The 19,656-nt window shown below is 39.4% G+C and overlaps 1 long non-coding RNA gene across 1 annotated transcript; it reads left to right on the top strand.

Annotated features, from left to right (window-relative positions):
* Nucleotides 1-1,075: 1,075 nt before the first annotated feature.
* LOC136300382 (uncharacterized) lies at nt 1,076-5,001 on the top strand. Its single transcript, XR_010723678.1, has 4 exons — nt 1,076-1,144; nt 1,466-1,598; nt 2,186-2,333; nt 4,651-5,001. It is a non-coding gene; the product is annotated as an uncharacterized lncRNA (long non-coding RNA).
* The last annotated feature ends 14,655 nt before the right edge of the window (nt 5,002-19,656 follow it).

The following is a 19,656-nucleotide window of genomic DNA, read 5'->3' as shown; positions in this document are numbered from 1 at the left end:
TGACTAAAGAAAAATGGATTTGCCAGTCTTCAGGAATACAAACTTGTATATATAAATATCTATAGAGTATAAAATGGCCTCTGATATCATTCAATAGTGCACTTTGCTGAGGTGAGTGTTAAAGTGTTGCTTTCAATAATCTAATCCGAGGAATTATGAAAACAAAACCCCAGAAGGTGAACCAACATAAATAAAGCAACTGACTGTGAATCCATGGGTTAAACTCACTAGTCTCATCTAGGCCATTTACCCTTCCTGAGTGTTCCTTCGAATTTAAATGTCACTGACAACTAGGCAACTTTCTTATTGCAAATAAATGGGCAGGGGATCTTTACATCTATAGTATAAAAATGCAGTCAGAATTAGTTATTCATCTACATTTTTCTGCATGGCTTCTCTGCATGCTCACGGATAGTAAATTATATGCCAGCTTTACCTGCTCTCTTCTCAGCTAATCTCCTGATGCTTTTTTTTTTTTTTTATTTTCTCCTCCCACCAAATCATTGCTTTAAATATTATCCTAGATGCAGATGGAGGATGTAGATAACTCTGTTATAAGGGGCACAGGCAAGGTAAGATGCAGCAGCAGAAGGGTGTAAGCTGGCTTTTGTTCAGAGCTATGAAATGGCAGTGTGCTTTTCTCAGCAGACCTGATCATTTTAAGATATTGTTGACATATTGTCAGCCTGATCTTTGAATTTGATCGAAAATACATCAGAAGAACTTACTTGCTACTTGTGGTGGATCCTAACTTCCAGTTAGTCTGGAATGATTTAATTTCCTTGCAGATTTAGAGCTGAGACCAGTATAAATAGAGGTAATAATCTGTCGATTATCCTGTGTTTCTGCTGCTCCATTTGATCTCTTCTAACCAGCATCCAGCAGCTGTGGTCAAAGGTGCTGGTCAACATCAGGCCAAGGTGTCACATCACAAGAAGTTAAAATAGTAGCACATGTGTGTAAGACACACCTATTCCCAGCAAGCTACAGAACAATTTGCATTTCCAGACCCTGCAGCTGTGCGAAAGATGTTAAATTAAATGCAGTAGGCTGTGCACCTCCCTTTTGCATGCGAGTGGTTTTGTTCTCAAAGTTGTGCAATCTGGTATTTCAGCTCTCTGTTTATCCCCACAATTAATAGCAGGTAAATCTGTTCCCTTGGTGGCAGATGGTTAACTAGCATACATGCTTTTTTTTTAATTACAATTAGTTGCTTCTCACAAAATTTGCTTTTTCTTAATCTCCATCTATTTGGTCTTTTAATATTAGCATGAAGATCTCACAATATTGTTCTGTCCAGCAAAGTGTTTTGCTTTCCTTTGCCACATACCATGATACATCCATTTATAGGAAGAGAAAATTGCTCTCATGTTTCCTGTTTTATGTTGCAGGTTTCTGAATTACTTAAATATATCCTAAAATGAAATGTCACCATATATTTGTGCTGTGTCTTATCTGCACTCAGGAAGGCTGAAATTATTTATGGTGTGAGGCATCTGTGCTGAGCTATATTGAGAGCAAGCAGTGAGTGGAGGTAAAATATTGTAAAATATGAGTGGCACCGCACCTGAAGTGGCACCACGCCTGAAATGGCACAGGTTGGTCTGGCTGTGGTGTAAATCACCTGTGGGGTACTGGGATGGGCTGATTTCTTTTTTTTGTTGATTACAAACTTGGGCTTTCAAGCAGGAATTGCTATTAAACCTCGATCTGATCCTCAGCATTTTAAGCAAACCGACTTCTGGGGGGAAATGCATATGAGCAAGTACTTGTGTATGCATAAGCATCAAATTTAATCTATGCAGGGCAGGGGCTTTGTAATGAAACTTTGCTCCAGCTGAAGTCATTCCCTTATTCCTCCCCTTCCCTTTGATGGAATTCTCTTTAGCTACAGGGCCCAGGGTGTCCTGGATCTGAGAGGGGAGGTGGGCAGGCAGCCCCTGCCTCTGAGAGCCCACTGGGACTGCAGCACAGCACTGCTCCTGGTGCAGTGTAAATACATACAGTTAACAAAAAAAAAAAAAATTATGTCTGATGTTCGGGTTTTAATCATTCATGATATAATATAATCAGATGTACGCCGTGTTAATTAAGTCAGACTCCAGACATATTCATCCCTGAAGAGAAACATGGATATGACAAAGGATTTGGAATGTTTACCAAACAGGTTTTTTTTGCATTTCAGAGTGAAAGCTATGTGATTTTGGAGAAAAAAGAATCCACTAGCAAAACTGACAGCAGGTTAAACTCAAGCAACATCTGCATTATAAAAAATGCAAGCATAACAAAGAGCCTTGAATGTTGATTATCCGTTGTACTCAGCTCAAAACAAGGTGAGCAACAGAGTTTTATTTCTAGATACCAAAGGTTTTAATCAGCCACCATAAGTGTGTTACAATTACTTTGAATTTTACTTCTCTTAGTTAAGATTAGTGTCCAGAGTACAAAGAAATGCTGATTCCCCTAAGGTTAGAGCAAACAGGATATAAAAATCTGCGGGCAGGCTGCTGCATCCAAGACAATGTTGGCTGTCTCTAGCACTCTGTCATAAGTCCTCTTCCCTCATTTTCACCTGTGTTTAAAAGAACCAATCCTCTAATAAGCAAGAAGGAACAAATTAAAAGCATAATTAATTTAAATATCTATTTTAATTTAATTTTTTTCCTTCTTGCTTATTGGAGAATTGGCAGACAAGATTTGCAAGTTGCTTTATGTGTCCCAAAGCAGGCAGTCAGTGGTGCAGCTCCGGAGTGTTGTCACTTTGTGACACAGTATGTAAAATGATGATATTTTAAATTACGTCATTTAAATGAATCATAGCTATGAAATGAGAAAGTGCTGTTCTTCCCTTGAAGTATCTCCAAGGCAAGAACTGAAGATTATTGTCCTTCAGGGCATCAAAAGTAAAATTTTATTGCTTTTTAAATGAATAGGCTTATTGCTTATGCACTTTGATAGTAAACCAGCCCTCTATATCCACGTCACTATAATCCATTTTCCTCTCCACACCTCAGAAGTCTGATTTTTCTGGGATTTTATTAAATGCTGTTAAAATACCTTGCTTCCTTCCAGCTAAATCAAATACTGGCTGATCCCAATCCTCCACTTAATCTTAATTTAAATTTAACATGTCTTTTCGGTCCCACTTGGGTTAAAGTTTCTATTCTTTAGCCCAACCTTTGGTATTATGATGTGTCTATATTGCAGAGTCCTGCTGCTTTGCTGTACAATGTGCCAGATCTAAGATCTAATGGACACGTCTGGAGAAAATAGAATTCAATACCTTCAGACGCTGGTGATAAATTTGTAGATAATTTTCTTTCTTTTGCCATCCTCCTCATATGAAAGGAGCTATTAATGCAGCAGGTCTGTGTGGGGTAGTCACTACACTGGTGAAATTTTTGCATTCTTCTGCACAGAATCAAAGTCTATTACAGTTCTGGGAAAAGGCATAAATGACAGTGCTTAGCATTCAGATCCTTTATGTTCCTTGAGACCACAATCTTGGTCTTCCTCTTGTGGTGAAGTCAACAGCAAAGCTTCTCTTGATGGGATCTGAACTTGGATTTGATGACTGAGATCAGAAGGAAAAATTTGGCACTGGCAGGATTGAGCATGAGGACGATGCTGAAAACAAACTGATGTTTAGTTGTTGCTGAGCAGAGCTTGGTTTCACCCAAGGATTTTTGAGTTCCCGAGGTCTGGCAGGGAAGCCACGTGAGAGCAGGGCCAGGACTGGCCCGTGGGATATTCCTCAGAGCTGACCCAGGCTGGCCAAAGGGATACTCCAGACCATGGAACACCATTCCCAGTTATAAACTGGGGGAGCCGGCCGGGGGCAGTGCCTGCTGGCTCCTGCAGTGGGTGCTGAGCAGTTGTGTCACTCCTCACTTTTATTTCTCTTGGGGTTTATTCCTCTCCCTCCTTTTTTATTGCTATTAGTGACACCACTATTACCATATTTGATTCTGTTTCAGTCATTAAATTGTTCTTACCCCAGCCCACCCCTTATCTCTGCCTTTCCTTTCTGGTTCCCTTCCCGTGGGGCAGCAGAGGTGGTGGAGTGAGTTCAGTCCCTGGGATTAAACCCTGACAATGGCACATTAATTAGCTGGAAAGTCACTTTATTTTCTCTAATCTAGCTATCAAATTCCTCTCCCCCGCAAGTGCTCTCCAAATGCCAACCTTCTGCCAGGCTGTTTCTTATGCCTGTTGTATTTCTGGCATTCTGTCTTCCACGTAGGAGGAAAAATATTGTCCTAATCAGCACACTTCATAGATCCTGTAAATAATATTACAGCAAAGCTTGCAGCCTGCTCAGACTAAGATTTTTTTTTTTTTAAACATTGAATTTCTTCTGGTTTTCTATTTTCAGTTTTAGGAAGGAGGCAAAAGGGGATCAGTTTCACCCCAAAATTTTACTGTGCATGTTTCATCACCCAAATGCCAGAATTAGGCAGCACTTTTGTGAAATACCTCCATAAATCAGAACTTGTCTAGCATTCTTCCAGTTCCAGGAATGTAGTGGTCAGAGTAGATTTTCATGGAATTTGTACAGGATTTGTACCCTTTTAAAAACCTGAAGAGAGAATTTTGCCTTTATTGAACTTTTAATATTGAATTATTTACAATGGCTTCTTCTACTTCCAGGAATGTTGTAGTCAGAGTGGATTTTCATGGAATTTGTACAGGATTTGTACCCTTTTAAAAATGTGAAGAAGAGATAATTTCGCCTTTATTGAACTTCTAATATCAAATTATTTACAATGGCTTCTGTGGCTTCAAATTTAGCAGAGAATACACAATGTAAGAATTAAAAGCATTTATAAATGTATTATGAGCTCATCGTCTGGACACTGGCAGGACAGAAAATTAGAGATATTCAGTGTAAACATAATTTAATTGAACTTAACTAAAATGCTATTAGTTCATATTTCTAATGCACAAGATGGATTAAAATCAAATAAAAAATTGCGATAGCCTATGAAAATGAAAAAAAAAATAGCTGTAGGTCCCAGTCTCATGAAAAGTAATGGGAAACAGCAAAAAATAAACTTTTTTGATATTAATTAAGATCTAAGAGTTATAATGGAGAAACTAAAGGAAAGACTTACATTCCTTAAATCATGGTGCATAGGCTCTGTTTTTTGCAAGAGGAATTAAATATTAGTCATAAATTCAGAGTGATAGTACTAGTCTATGCGTCTTTCTTCTTGGAGTGAGCAGAAGTCAGATAGTATTTTAATTTTTTTTCCCTTTCTCCAAGGGAAAGATTTGTGCTATGATAAAGATTTCAAAGTCTTCCAAGTGGGGTGTGTGGCTATATTCTTGTGACTAAAATGCAATTAGCAGAGCTAAACTTAGTTCTCTTCCCTCTAGTAGCAGAAAATGGGTTTAGCTCTATCTGCAGTGGGAGAGGCAGGCAGCTGCTGTGCTAAGACCATTGCCAAAGCAGTCAGACGTGTGGCTTCATTTTTTAATGTATATTATCAAGAGCTTTGCTTTCCTGGTCTGACATGCCAGTGCTTTACTACTAAAACCAATCTGATAAACGTGAGAGTTTTGTAGGAATTTTCAACTTTGGGATGATAACATTGAAAAAAAAGAAAACTGTCTCGTGAAATCCACGAGTCCAAACTTCAGGTGTCTTCAAGGTTTTATCAGGCTGGTTCTTTCTGTGTAATCAATGGTGAGCTAGTCAGGATCTCCAAGAAATGTTCTGGCTCCTCTTGCTGACCTGTCTGGTGGTTGTGGCCTGGCTGTGATGCCCAGAGAAGCTGCAGAGCAGATGTGGAACGTGGGACAGGGGAGAGGACAGCAGGAATTTTAACTGTATTCCCACACAGCACATCCAGAGACACTTAAATTGTTTGTTTGGCATAACTGAGGAATTCAAAGGGGAGAAAAAATGAAAGGTTAGGAACTTGAAATGGTATGTCTGCAGTAAAAATTACCTTTTTTTATAATGCACACTTATTTCATGAAAAACCTTCACCACTTATGAAAATATCATCAGTGGAAACTCATATTTTCCATTAAAGTCAGATTCAATGAAAACTTCCTCATCAAAATTTTTACTGTGTACTCGTTGATTTGGCTCACAGAGACACATGAAGCTGTTACTGACCAGACTTTTGAAATGGGGCTTTTTTTTGAAGCATTCATTTACTTAGCTACTGGCACTCTCTTCCAAGAAACTCTTTCTGGGGATTTTGCCGTTGTTTTCTAAGTAAAATTGATAATAAATAAATAAAACACCTAAAATAAAATAACCAAACTGAACCCAAACTGAAGATTTCAGAACCTGTTTGCTTTTAACTAGATCCCAGAAGTCCACAGAAGATAAATTTATTAGTTCTGATGTTGAAATCATGTAGCCAAATCTTCTGCTTCAAACTTGCACGGAACAACAGCAGCATTTCAATGCAGCATCAGTGTTAGTTTAGACAGCAGAAAGCTTGGTTGCCTCACCTCTGCACAATTGCAAAGACCAGGAAGAAATTTAAGGAAAGAAAATACTAATACAAATCAATATCTATTTTCCACTGTAGATTACGCTGTCAAAAAAAAACCCCTGCACTGCTGCAGAACATTTCCACTAAAAATAAAGAAAGAAAAAGAAAAGGGCAAACACGTTCCAAAAAATATTTTCTTGTTTGGGAAGTAATGATTCATCTCCTAAGATGGCTAAGCCACCTTTTTAAAATTCATTAAACAGTGAGCTCATTTAATGCATTTTGTGACCATTTTGGGTCCACCTTGGGTGTAGCCCTGGCCAGGCTCTTGTCCTGCCCGAGGTGGATCCTAAAGGTCTTTCGATGAATCCCTGCTTTATTCTCTGGCTCTGTCCAGTCTGTGTTCCAGCTCAGCCTTCCCAAGGCATCACTCCCAAGTGTTTCCTCTTGCCTCCTCCCCTCCTCTCCCCTCTCCCTCCAAATCCATAGAATGCAACAACGTTAAGATTTCTGAGCAAAGATTTTGGTACAAATTCAGTGTTTAATATTTCACCCTCTACCCTTCAAATCCTGCTACAGGCACTTCCTCCAGCAGCTCTTTCAGATGCATCCACAGTGTTTGTGTGTTTCTGCTCATCTCTGTGGCTCCGAGGCGATGGAACAAGAGCTGCACAAAAATTAAACTCATCCTTTCAATCATTCAGTCGTGTGGAGAACCAACAGTGACAACAGTAAACACCTATTTTACAAGGGTTTGGAGTGACAAATCCCTCTAGAAGGACATTTCCTAATGCTTTTCTCAGGGAACATTATTGCCTGCATGAAAACATGTTTCTGGTTCATTACTGATATTTATGCACAATACCAATTTAAACAGCCGTTTATTTTAATTCAGTGCATTTCTGGTTTCCTCAAGTTAGCTCTGTGATTCATTGTGGGCATAAAACATTTATAGGCATCTAATTAAACATATAATTCATTGAGATTAATTGTGGGAATTAATCTCAGTAAAAGTCTATGTCCCAAATCTTTTTCTACTGAAGATATCCACCATGAAAAATGGTACAATATATCTTCTTTTATCATAAAATCAGATAAAAGTAAAACATGGTAATTGTTGTTTGTTATAACAAGACACCATAGAGCAATGAGAGAATTAAGGACAGAAAAAGAACATATATTATCTTAACAACTGTTTGAACTCATGACTGGTTAACATTAGACTCTGGGATTAAAAAAATAAATCTAATCATGTCCCATCTACGCACTCCAGGAAAATTTCTGCATTATACAAAATCCTTAAACCAGAGGAATGGAAGGTTTGCTGAAAGGCAAGTGAGTATAAGTGGAATGGAACAGGACTGTCCTTTGAGAGGTTTTTGAGTGTCCTGGACAAACAGACTTGTCATTGACCACACTCATGCTGAAGCTGACAGGGCTTTGATTAGCCAGCAAAAACTGATCCATTTACCAGTGGATGTGTTTGTGTTTCTCAGTTTTTTGCTGCTTCTATTTTTGTCCATCCTTTTGCTCCTTTTTGATGCAGGAGCTCTTTGTAGATGAAAAAACGTTTCTGCTGTAGCAACTCACGGTGTGACCTGAAAGGGCTTTTAAAGTGTTTTATTGCGTTGCTGAAAGGATTTTCCTGGTCAGCCACTGCTTAGACCTGCCACAGGTCAGCCCTGGAACCCATTTACGGAAGTCCAGGGCAGTGCAGGTGTAAATGTAAATGATCTTTACACCTTTTCATGCAAGGAGTGGAGATCATCTCAGCCCACACCTCGTGCACTGCTGCAGAGGTGGTAACTCTGTAGTAGAGCAAAATAATTCCCAAAAAAGGCAACTGGAAAGTGCAGTAACTACTTGGAGTATCAGTGAGACATTTAAAAACTCGGAGTGCAACTGCTGGCACTGTAATTTGTCAGGAAGTTTAACCATGCCTTTGTCCTGTGTAGCTGATAACCTCGGCTGCTGTAGATCTTTTGTGCCTCACCCCAAGTCCTGAGAGCAGCTTATCAAATGCAGAATTTCCCTGCTTTTTATGCTGGTGGCCGTTACAGCTCTGAGGTCAAGCATTTTCAAGCTGAATTTGGTCACCACTTTTCAAATGTCAGCACTTTGAAATTATTTTTCCCTCTCTTCCTTCCCTACATAATAAGAGGAAAAACAGCAGATCTACTCATAAGGTCATGTGAGAAGCTGGACCACTTCCAATTTTGTATTTAGTTTTTTGACCTACTCATCACTTTGTGACAATGGTTCTAAAGCTTATATACGAGTTCTCAAAAAAAAAAAACCAAACCTCATCTGTCTAATTCTTATCTGGCAAAAATATCTTGAGTTCTGGAGACATTTTAGATCATAGATCAAAAGTATATACATACAAAAATTCTTTTAGTGGTTTCAACTTTTTAAATTTAAGTTATAAAGGAAACATTGCATTAAGTTCTGCCTCATTTCAAAGCAAAGGAATTCTGACAGGTTTGCCTGGAAAAAAAAAAAAAAGGTGGATTTGGGGGTGGCATCCTGAGAAGGAATCTTAGAAAGTGTTTTGAAACTAAATAATGTGATCTGGCGAGAAGGATCAAGGAAAAGGTTAGGAGAAGTAATCAATAAATTACAAGATTGGCAGTGGCTTTTTCTGGCTTAAAATGTCATGAGTAAGTCTTTGGCTTCTTAAGAAAGTAGAAGGCTGAACACAGCAGAGACAAGAAATTCTGTATACAGCTCAGTTATGAACTGTAAAGGAAAAGGCGAAGCCACCACAGGATGATTACTTTATTTGGTTGTGAAGAAAGAGTATCAATTTGATAATATGGAGTGGGGAACTGAGCCTGGGATATCTTAGGTATCTGGAGATGAGTGTCAGGTGAAGGATGGAGTCACGAAGGGGTGCAGCTGCTCGTTTCCAGTCGATTTGCAGGTTGTTACCAAAATGTAGAAGCTGCAGGGCTGTGTCCAGGGGACACCTGGGCTGTGTCCCAGGTTTGCCCTGGGACTGCCATGGTCCCCGGCATTTACAGGGCTGGACACCCAGCTTTGCTGTGCCCGGGTCACTTCAGCAGGTCCCTCCACATCTTGGATATTCATGTGCTCAGGATTGAGGCACTGCAACATCCTGTTTGATGCCTTAACCAAAAAAACAGCCTTACTGGGGTATTTTCTGAGCTTTTATACCATTTCTGTTTTAATGATATTCTTAACTGTCACACATTGAAACAGTGAGGCACTTCTGCAAATGAATTATTCCTTCCTGAAAGCACATAGAGCACTCCTCAAACAAGGTAATAAAGCTCTGTTGAGATGTAATTCTCTTCTATCAGACATTGCTTGCTCATTCTGGAATCATTAAAAATCAACCACCAAATCAATGAGTCCCATTAGAAATCTGTCTTTTTGCTTAATGCTATTGATTTAATCTGTTTTAGAAATCCCTATTAACCATTAGTTAATTAAACACATGACAGTTATATGGATTAGGTAAACCTGACTGCTATCTCAGGAAGCTCAGAATAGATTAAGTGATTATCATGTAAGATTCTTTTAATTAAAAGACACGGTTTAGATTTCTCGCACCCTCTAAAGCTTATATAATAAAGTCTTCAGCCAACAGTAATTATATGTTAGTAATACATGTATTGATACACAAAAAAAACCCTAAATAAGTGCCTGACAGGTTAGAAATCAGTTTGTGCAGCTGATGTGGTGTCTGACCTGCATGAAAGTGAGAAGGTAATGATTTCCTGGAGAAATGTATTTCTGTGGGACAAATGCACAATTCCTAAGGCTCGCAGTCAGGTTCCAAGGTGCCAATAATGTGCAGGAATAAGTGATGGAGCCAAGGCAGCCCTGGGCTCCTCTGAGCCCTACAGCATCTCCCCAAATCCCCTGCAGGGCTCCTGGTACCCAGGGCCTCTTCTCTTGACTCAGCCTCCAACTCTTTAAATGCTGATTTGTGTCCTTGCCTCTCAGAAAGGTAAACAGGAACTGAGGAAACTTGCTTCTTCCTCTTGTCTCTGCCTTTCTGACACTTTAGTCATTTGATAGTTACAAATGGCTCCTTGAATAGAAAATAACAAGGATTAGGACTAGGCTGTCTATAAATCCCATTTCATCCCCCATTCTGAGATGAGGAAAAAAAATTAGTAAAACATAGCTGTGTTCCAGTGATGTTTCACGATAAGAATTAAAGCTGTACCAAACTTGGGACAGAATATATTTTCTCTGGCCTATAAGTCTGAGTCTTCTAAACAAATTGCATTTTGAAAATTCAGCGATGCTCCTTAAAAACTTGCTTATTCCTCAGATTTTTATCTATCTCTTTCAAAAAAGGGATCTGAATTTTGTCTTTGTAGCATTCAAAGATTAAAAAGAAGCCCTTTCTAAACCATTGTCCCATTGTTTAATTTGTATTTGAAGAGATTGCAAAACAGAGGAAGAAAAATGTCAGTTCTGGCTTATTTGTGTTTACCACATAGTTGTACTGAATTGTTGATGGTTCCCTGTGAAATCCAGCTGAATGAAATGCCCTGAAATAGTAGTGTTTGCTCTAAATAGGTTTAATTTTGTGTTTCTTGTTCACTAATAATTTGAAAAGAAGACACTTTCCTTGTGTGCTAGGCTTCCTTAGCTCTAAATACTCTTTCTCTTCTTTTTGAGTCCTTTTCAAATGAAACAGCCTGTGCTCCCGTTGCAGAACACAGTGTACTGAGAGGCACTGTTGGAAATTAATTAATTGAATAATTTCTAAATCCGTTGTTTAGGCTATGAAAAGACTTGGGTGCTGTAATGCTCAGCACCTAAGCTGATATTTAAATGTGTTTTTAAATCTAGTTCCCTTTCAGCCAAATTGGGATGAAAATCTTTCACTCTTCCCTCATGAACTGTTTCTAGTGACTCTCTTTTCAAGGTTTTCCTCCTTCACATCAGAGTTATTTTAAGTGTAATTATACCATACTACTTTTGTACTGAAATTAAAAATGCTCCTTTATTATTGTTCCATATGCCTTCCTGAAACATCTCATTCACTGTTAGAGGGACCAGCTGACATCTGTATTTCTGTGAGAATGGCAGATGCAGGGGTTTATGACTTGTGTAACTTGCACAAAATGCTGCTGAGAGAGTTTTAAACATCCACACTCCCCATCTCTGCCTATATTGATGCAGGCATACCTGGACAGGCATATAGATATATATGTATTTGTATTTTTGTGTGTGTGATCTTGATGCCTTAAGTTTTATCTGTCATGTGTTTCAGACTCTGTGCTGCCCAGGGGTGCAGTTCTGAGCTCACATTCAGCGTCACTCAGCTCTGCACACAGCAGGGACACAAAACAAATCCTTTTCCCAAATGAACACCAAGGACAACTTTCAGGCCCAAAAGCACAAACAAGGGTGGGCTGAAGGGAGGTAACAACAAGGATGGAACTTCATAACCTGAAGCTGGAATTGGAAAATTGAACCCCAAGATGCAAATGGACCAAAAGTTATCCAAGTACGAGACCTCGTGACCGTTTGCCCATTTTGTGTCCACCTTGGGTGTAGCCCTGGCCAGGCTCTTGTCCTGCCCAGGGTGTACCCTAAAGGCCTTTTATTAAATCTCTGCTTTATTCTCTAGCTCGTCCAGTCTCTGTTCCAGGTCAGCCTTCCCAAGGCATCATCTATTGCTGCTTTGCAGGTTTGTGGGTTCTGTGAAATGGAAAAGACCACGGTCTCTGCAATAATTGCTGTAATTGTGCAAACACTGCCAGGATCTGTTCTAGCTGCTGCTGTTATTTCAGTGAATAACCACTGCTGTGCTATAGCCAAAACTTTGCACCGGCATTTCCTGCATTCATGCTGAATTTTTAGATATCCATGCTCATATGCCTACATCTAAGGCAGTCATCACTGCTCCTGTCAGAGGGGTAAAGTAGGATTGCACACTTCCAGGGATGTTTTATCTCATCTAGAGATGGATTACTAAAGTAGTTCAGCAAAAATACGTTTTAGAAGTGCTTTTTCTTTCCATTATCTCAAAAGGGAGACTATAATTAGATCAGACATGGATGGTTACATCACAGAAATCTAAAGTTAGGTGATATGAATCCCACGCTGATATTTGGTGTCTGCAAGATTTTAGGTCTAATTTTAAAAAGTTCTTTTTATAAAGAACACTTTGAAGTGGACTAGACCAGAAATACCCATATCACTTCTACTTTTTGCTGGAAATTCCCAACAGATTTGGTTCCTCAGCCTGACTCTTGCCCATACAAGGAACTTATCAGCAGCCATGAAAAAATGAAAAGTACTTTTTTGTGCCTATTAATTTGAGCAGTTAACTAGAAAACACGGTTTTAGAAATAAAACCAAGAGATATAGTCTGCATTAAGGAAAGATACCTGAAATTTGACATAATTTCTTTCCTGTATGATGTGAAAATCTACTTCTAATTATAACCTTCCAAGATGGTTAATCCTTTGGGGCTATATAAGGTGCAGAGGACCTCTTTATATTAAATAAAAAACATCAAAAAAAAACCCACAAAAAAAAACCCAAAAAAAACCTCACAAAAACAAAAAACAAACCACTCTGATTGGCAGGAATACCAAATCATTAAGATATTTATTCGAGGCTTTCAAAATTCACTCTCTTGCATGGCTCTGTTCCAAACTATATGGTTTTTTTTCCCTCCTCCACAAGTAACTAAGATAATGTCCTGGCTCTACTGAAATCTCTGAGTGTCAAGGAGTGAGGAGGTTTTTATCTGCCTGAAGTCGTATAAAAGCACTCAAGGCTGGTGCCCTAATTTGAGTTATGCTTACCAGGGGGCTCGAGAGGAGACTGGCATTGTGGACTTGCTAGATCAGCCAGTGCCAGTTTGTGAGATACTTCAAGAAACTCTGTCCCTCCCAAGCAGACCCTGTGGCTTGTTCTAGAAACTGAACATTTTGAGATACAGCAGTTTTTCCAGGTAGTTGTGTGTTCTCATGGTTTGTTAACTGGCATCTAAGAAATGCAAAAAAAGCCAGCTGAGAGTCTTTGACCTGTCTCACTCATTGCAAAATCGAAGTTCAGATTAAAGTTATATTCAATGTTTGCTCAGAGATCTCCAGATGAGCGTCCTTTTGCTGCTGAAAGTGAAATTAATGCCTGAGAAAACCACACCGTGACCTTTAGGTGTCTCACCCATTATTGAGCCTGTCAAGAGGGGCTTAGCAGAGAGTAAACTTGATTATGGAGGAAATTTCTTTCTCAATATACAAACAATAACGTGTCAACTGCTCTTGGATAAGGCTTTGCTTCAGATGGAAGGGCTTGGGGTCCTTATGACAGACCTGATGCCAAATTGTCCTTGTTTTCCTTTTATATATTCTATGTATTCTTTAAATGCATATTTGTAGATAAATGTGGAAGTTAATGCATTGGACTTTGGTTGGACGGAAGCGGGGTACAAGCACTCAGTTGCTGGAATTAATGAGAGGCATTGGACACTCTTCACTCTTCAGCACTGTAAGAGCAACCCTGAGAAATTTAAATATTATTTAAGTAGAATCTAAGGTCACAGGTTATGTATTATACATTCAAAGAGTCTTCAAATAACATATAAATCGGGTGCCCACTTCTCTTTCTTCCAGATGGAACGGTGAGTGCAAATGTCATGCTTAGGAATATGGTTTAGTGGTGGACTTGACAGCGCTGGGTTGATGGTTGGATTTGATGATCTTAGAGGCCTTTTCCAGCCTTGATGATTCAATGATTCTATATTCTCTCATTCTGAGTTACTCAAAAGTGAATTCCTCCCACCCCTACCCAACAGCAGGAAAACTGTTCGAGGAAGATGAAAAATGCACCCATTTGAGCTTGGATTTTGTTTTTTTGTGTGTGTGTGTGTGGTTGTTTGTTTGTTTGGGGTTTTTTTGGTGTTTTTTTGTTTTGGTGGGGTTTTTTGGGGTTTTTTTTGGTTTTTTTGTTTTGATTTGGTTTTTTTTTGGTGGAAAATCTGAGCACCCTTGAGTATATAAAATACTCCGGAATATTACTTTTGTAGATTTAAGCACATCATCCCTTCTCTCCCATGAGTGCTTCAGCTTCAAGACTTGTATCAACTTCCCTGTGGTGGGGAGAGGAATATCTTAGAGACTAAGAAATGCAGTTACTGTGAGAATGGAATCCATTTAAATCTGGCCCATTTTTATCCCAGTGATGTGATGTGTCATTGACACTGTTCCAAGCTACAAAGCTGATTTTGGATTTTTAGGATTTCTGTGAGAGGTCTGTATTTTCAATATTTCAGTTAAGGTTATATTTTTTGTTTGCACTCACATATGCAGTAAATTTGTTACAGAACTTGTTCATACATGACTATGAAATAGAGCTTTTAATAGAAGCAGATTATTCATAGGTGTGTCTCAAAACTGCACTGGAGCAAGTTACTCAATTTTCCAGTTTATTTATTCATAAAGTCTGAAGTTCTTAGCAAGAAATGAAGCAAAGATGAAGAAATAAAGCACATTCTTCATTTTGACATATCTGTGGCCTGTGCTTGTCAAAGCATTTATCTTTTATCAGTGTTTGAAAGAGACCAGTGTTCATTAAACACAAGATTTGGAGAAGTAGCTGTGGTTAATTAGGAAAATGTGACTTGTTTATGGATGCTAAAAATCATTTGATTGTCCTGCAGGATGCTGAGAAATTAATTGCTAACGGGAAATGTCTTGTTATTTCTTGTGATTCAGAAGTTAAATCTGTAGTTCAAGATTCTTAAATGCATTTGGACATGCAATTTCCACTGATCTCAGTAGGATCTTGTTTCCAACTGATTAATTTCTTGGAATTTGCCTTTGTCTCTACTGATACTGCACACACTTAGGGGCAATGCCCAGAGTCCTGGCTCCTTCAGAGCAGCTTCCTTATTAGCATCAATTGCTTATCAGTGACACATTATAAAGTTAATCCAGGCAGTTCTTGGTGCTTTTTCTTTTCCTGTGCTTTGTTTATCCCCAGTCTGACTTCACTTGCTGAGGGAGACACCCTGCTTTAGAAGTGATGGGATGTGATGAGCACCAGAGGCAGAGTGATTCAATGAACTTTTCCTTGGTCTGATCAATCCACAGCCCATGGATGATAAAACCCAAGCTCTGAGCTTCACACCATCATTACACTCTGAAAATTCCCTTATTATTTAAGGACTTGAATCCTCATGGGTCTGGTCCTTAGCCTGGAATCTCTGGCCAACATCCAAATTTCACAGTGCTCTGATACAAACAAGTCCTTTTCTGGATACCAGAGATGCTTCCCGGAGAATTCCTTAGGATATAATTGAATGTTTGGATCCCTCAGTCATGATTAGGCTTTGCATGTCTTAAAAACCAACATTAGGCTGAAGCGTTGACTTCTTTCATTGCAGTCCATATGAGTTCTGCTATGGAGAAAGACGAGAAGGGAACTGATGTCCTTAGAGAATTTACAAGGAGAAGGGTGACCTGCTGTTCTCTTTCGAGGATGTGTGCCTCTAGAAGAGCAAGAAGTTAAAAAAAAAATTGTAATAAAAACACTTTGTGCAAAGCTCATCTTAAAGGTCAGAGAATGGAACACTCATCAGGAGGCACCTTTTATTGCAGTGCTTTGAGAACAGCTGTTGGCACTGTGGCTTATCATGCCAGTGCTCAGTTTCTGAATGCTTATGCCCGTGTTTTTACACACTAATTCCAGGATGGTGACAAATTAACTCTAAATTCCTGAGGCAGTTCTAGCTCTTCCTCTCACTACTGGCTGTTTTTACATCTCTTTCTGAACCAGCTGAAGCAGAGCTATGTTATATCTTTTATACCTTATTTTCTTTGAATTGCAAACACTTTATTTAAGAGCCATTTTGGAAGCCTGCATTCAAGAGTTTTCTTTGCAAGTTTGGGAGGATATTGGCTATTCAATGTAAATCTGCTTCTCCTGCTGATACTTCGTTCTTCCAAAGGATTTCTATTCAGCACTGAATATTAAGGATCCAGCTTAGAAAAGAGTGATGATACATTGCTTAAAAGTAAGACATCAAACTTTCTAATTTAACTTTGGTTTCTGAGTTCATAATATGGGCTGTGAAATCTCACTTACTTGGAAAAGCCAGAGTAAATAGAGCAGGAAAGAAGCAGGACATGGAGACAGGTCCTTTTGTTTCCTGTGCTCATTACCAGTGAGGTCTGCTCTCAGCTAGTGACAGCTGCTGGGCCCAGAGACTTCCACTGAAAAGTTTGGACTTGAAGTTTTTTGGCAGCAGCAAATAAAGGAACAGAAATAAACAGGCAGCACGTGGAATTTGGAAAAAATTCCAAATTTGTCCAAACCACTGAGGAGCTTGAGCCACGTGTTGAGGGTTCCTGGGGTTGTCTAAGAAAGGACAAGAAAACAGGGAGGAAACCTTTCTGCCTTTCTCGATCTGCCAGAGCACACTGCTTGTGCATTCTTTGATGCAACTAAACCCCAGATCATCTCCGCCCTGCAGGCATTTGCTGGAGCAGAGACCCACTGCACAGGCACAAGAGGGCAGGTTCACTATTTCTCCTGTTTTCATAGAGAAATATCTGCCAAATTTTAGAAACCTCAGTGCTCTGTGTTGCTTTTTAAATTTCCGTGTCCACATCAAGAGACACACCACCAGTTATGTTCCCCTACACAGATGGAATTTCCTCTGAACACATTCCAGCCACTGCCTTTACTAAGACAGAGAGGGAAAATATCTATTTCCATGAAAAGTAGAATTTCATTGCATATGTAATGGAGCTGCTGTGCAGGTAACTTTAATCTGGTGCTCTCTAGCATCTGACAGCTTGCCTTTGCAACAGGTTAATAATATTCAGAATTGCATATAAATCTTTCTAGAGAGGACTAAAATTCACATGGCATGATTGCCAGTCAAAAATATATTCCCTTTTCCAGGTAGCAAAAAAATCTTATTAGCAAGCATGGATTTTTTTTTTAAAATTTTTTTTTAATAGATTACTGAATACTGACACACACATGCATTTTTGTTACCTGGCTTTTTTAAAGACAAGATTTTAAATTACTGTCTTCTAGAGAAGAAAATGAAAACAAGTCTTTTGGCAATTGTACATTTTAGCCATCAGGTGGCTGGCTGTAAATCAGAGTGAGCTGAGCTCTGCAGCTTTCTCCATTAATGGGTCCATGAATTGTTGCTTGATACAATTTCAGTCATCACATTCCAGCTAGAATAATGTGAAAATTAGAAGAATGGAACACATAAAACTGGTCAAAAACTTTCTGATCAAACCTTTTGTGCATGCAGACAAATTAGGCTTTGCAGAACAAAGCAGTTTTTTCTGTTTTAATTGGAAAACCAAGTTGTTTATAATTTGTGAATATCAAATTAAATATGTCAACTTAAAGAAAACTCAAAATATTTTTAGTTATCTGCAAACACTTCAAACATTTTTCCCCATGGGGGATTTTAAAATCAGTTGTTAAAAGCTTTTCTGAAACACAGCAAAGCTTTTATTTCCTTCCAGCTGCTGCTGCTCATTCACAGAGGTGCACTGGCTTTTGGCAAATCCTGTTTGAGGTGGAGGTCTCTCATACCCCCAGCTGCCATGCCTTCTTGCTTAGCTTTTCTAGCAGCAGCACTTAAATCTGTTTTCTTCAGTGTTACGCTGTTGGCTGTTATCATCTTGAACCTTGTGGAGCCAGGACCAAGCTCAGGCCAGGCAGAGCAGAGCTGGTTCTGTCCCAGGGCTCTTCTCCCTGAACTACAGACAGTTGTTTTATACACATTTTCACAACTAATAACACTTTTAATGGGACTAGTTCTGCCCCAGCCTGGCAGCAGTGCCCGGGGCTGTATCACCACTAGGAGAGACAAATGTTCCCATTCTCCACCCTTGCAGGCAAAGCTGAAGCTTAGTTTTGCAGCCAAAGGTGCTGCAGGAAGTGGCAAGAGGTGCAAACCCTCCTCTGTGAAATGTTCCTGTGGCTGTGCAGGGCTTCGTTTCTTACAGAGCACTTTAGAGATTTGGGTCTAATTAAGAAAACACCTTGTTTTGATCCCACAAGGTGTCAGAAGAAAGAACTTTTTTGTGAAGGTTCTTGCTTCCTTTTTTCCTTGCCAGGGTCAGGATAAGTACACAGGAAATGTAGATTTCGTGTTCAGACTTGGATGTTTATTATTTCTTATCTATTTACAGACTTACCAGCCATGAGCTCCAACCAGCAAGTCAGAGAAATGAGGTAAGATGGAGAGGGTTCTCTATCTGTACTAAGCCTTTTCAAGGACAGCCTGTCCAATTATGAAATGCCACCTAAATTATTTTTATTTTAAACCCAATAACTAACCACTTGAAGTCTGCACTGTGGACTCCATCAACCAATTACAGAAAATCACCCAAATCCATGAAGAAGAAGGTGAAGAAGAAAGACTCAGACAACCCCCAAAATCCTCCATCTTGACTCGTGTATTACCATACACTAAAACCCCAAAATCTAAGTTTCCAGAATTCCAACACTTTGTGGCTCAGCATCTTGTGTCTGGCAAAAGTTTTGAGGAGATGCCTCGGGAAGAGTGTCAGAACAGAGCTGGCACATGTCATCTCCTAATGCTTCTCATTTCCAGCAATTTGGTGTTCACAGAATTCCTGAGCCTGGCGTGGTTTCTGTTCATTCGTTATCCACAAGTCAACCACCCACAATGAAGGGCAACAGCTTCTATTTGTTGTGGGCTTCAATATTTGCTGACTTTTCTCATCCCCTACAGCTCTGGGGCAAGGAGTGAATGATCCATGTCCCCTCCTGTCACATCCCCTCCAGACCAAGGAGCTTGTCACTGTGTAGGTGCAGTTACACCAGAGGCTGTGGTGGATAAACACAGTGCCTTCACAGTCATGGAATAAAATCAACTTACATTCCTCCTAAAAAATGACGACGTTCATCGGGATGACAGTCACTTGTCTCCAAGAATGAAACGTGCAAGTTCCAGATGTAAAATCATTCAAATATGCATTAAAATCACAGATGTGGCAGCTTAATGGTGCTCTCAGCATTCTGCTCAGTGTGGGTATTTTATCCAAACACAGTCATGTTAAGCTATGTCAGTGAGGAATTACTTATGTTCGTGGGGGGGGAATATAAAGTAATCTGTGTTTTTTTAAATTGTCCCTGGGATCTTTTCTGTGTGCCTTTCCTTGCTTCACAGTGCAGGAAAATTGTGTCTGCTCAGTTG

The sequence above is a fragment of the Chamaea fasciata genome, unplaced genomic scaffold (assembly GCF_029207755.1).
Source record: "Chamaea fasciata isolate MVZ Bird 193981 ecotype frontalis unplaced genomic scaffold, bChaFas1.0.hap1 SCAF_22, whole genome shotgun sequence".
Lineage (NCBI taxonomy): Eukaryota > Metazoa > Chordata > Aves > Passeriformes > Sylviidae > Chamaea > Chamaea fasciata.
This window is presented reverse-complemented; position numbering and strand designations above follow the sequence as displayed.